The sequence below is a fragment of the Geospiza fortis genome, unplaced genomic scaffold, assembly GCF_000277835.1.
Source record: "Geospiza fortis unplaced genomic scaffold, GeoFor_1.0 scaffold102, whole genome shotgun sequence".
In the NCBI taxonomy this organism is placed as follows: Eukaryota; Metazoa; Chordata; class Aves; order Passeriformes; family Thraupidae; genus Geospiza; species Geospiza fortis.
Genome location: NW_005054373.1, coordinates 1,547,749 through 1,549,324, shown reverse-complemented (window position 1 = coordinate 1,549,324; position 1,576 = coordinate 1,547,749).

Here is a 1,576-nt window from a genome sequence, read left to right as displayed (position 1 = left end):
GCAGGACGGAGCTTTCCAGGCTCTTTTCAGGTTCCAAACAGCTCCGAGAGAGATGATTTATTTAGTGTTGCATCACGGCTTGAACACACACCTGCCTAGGGAGAGGAGCACTTAGGCCAGCTCCCCGTTGGAATGCTAATGGCAGGACACTCAGCAATAACACCCCTCAGTCTCCTCAGTCCGTGTTTGTGCCCATGGAGCACATCCTCCTCAGGAGCCCGGCAAGGAATGCAGCTCCCTGAATCACCGTTTGGAGCTGCAGGTGAATCAAGCAGAACTCAGGCAAGGAGCATGCAAAGCCTTCACCTGAAAGCCACCTCACATCCCGAACCACATTCCCACAGCCCAGCAGGAGGGCTCCACCTTGTTAAAATACTTCTTAAGATTAACCAAAAACACAAAAGATACGTGGAGAGAGTGAGACCAACCATCCACCTGGCAAGCACTAACTTTTCAGCTGGAACAGGTTTGTTCACAGCAATGTTATTCAGCAGAACTCCCCGGAGCAGAAGGAACATAAACCGGGCAAATCATGGAGATTATTGTGTGTGGTGTGTTCAAAATCAGGCCCCAGTCAGGCACAGATAAACACTGTTCTCTGACGACAGTAGTTGCAGTGGCAACTGCTTGGCTGCCATCCTAGCTGAACTTAATACCTGCAACAGAGGCTGCTGACAGCCGATGGGGTCAACAACAGTTTTGGAAAGCTCTGAGAAAAGGGGTGGCATAAACACAGAATTCTGTCAGACCCACATCCTCCCCTCTTCCCTGCAGGGAACTGCTCACATTTAGCACGACAGCAAAGGCAAGGGTGGGCACATCACAAAGCTCTCTTAAGCAGCTTGACTTTAACCCAAAGGCAGGAAGAAAGGAAAATCTGGATCAATTACTTCCACCAATTCCATCTCACGTACGGGATTTTATAGTTCATGCAGAAATAGGTTACGCTGCCAGTTCGTGTTACCCTCGCAGCGCTTCAGCTTCCCTCCCTGACACACACGGGCAGATCCCGAGCCCTTTCACTGCTCCGCTCCCATCCTGAGCGCACACACAGAAGCGTGCCACGGCTCTATCGAGGCTGCTCCTTCTCGAAAGGCACTAATCTCATTTTCCCAGCCATCATTACACAGCTCTTTTCGATGCCCTGCTAGTTTTCTGAGCCAAACAGAGGCAGCAGCCACACGCCCCGGTGCAGTCGCGGCTGCCCGGGTGGAGAATTCCCCTCCCCGCGCCAGGCACCGGCTGCCAGCGGAGCTTTAATTCCGCTGCCACTGGCGCAGAGGCCGCCGGACACTGAGCAGACACCGGCGGGAAGGGCAGGCCCAGCTCCTGGCACACACACCGAGGATGTTTCCAGGCTCCTGGGAGTTTTGCAGTCGATAACAGATGATGCCATGAAGAGATCTCCCCACCCTAAGCACCGATCTCCTCAGCCGGGCACAGCACAGCTCGCCACACCACAAAACCCCCATGTCCCGAACCGCCCGGGTAAACAACCCCGTAGCACGGGCCGGGCTTTGACTCCGCCGCAGCCCCGAGCAGGCCGGGACACCGGGGCAGCCCCGGGCCCGCTCCG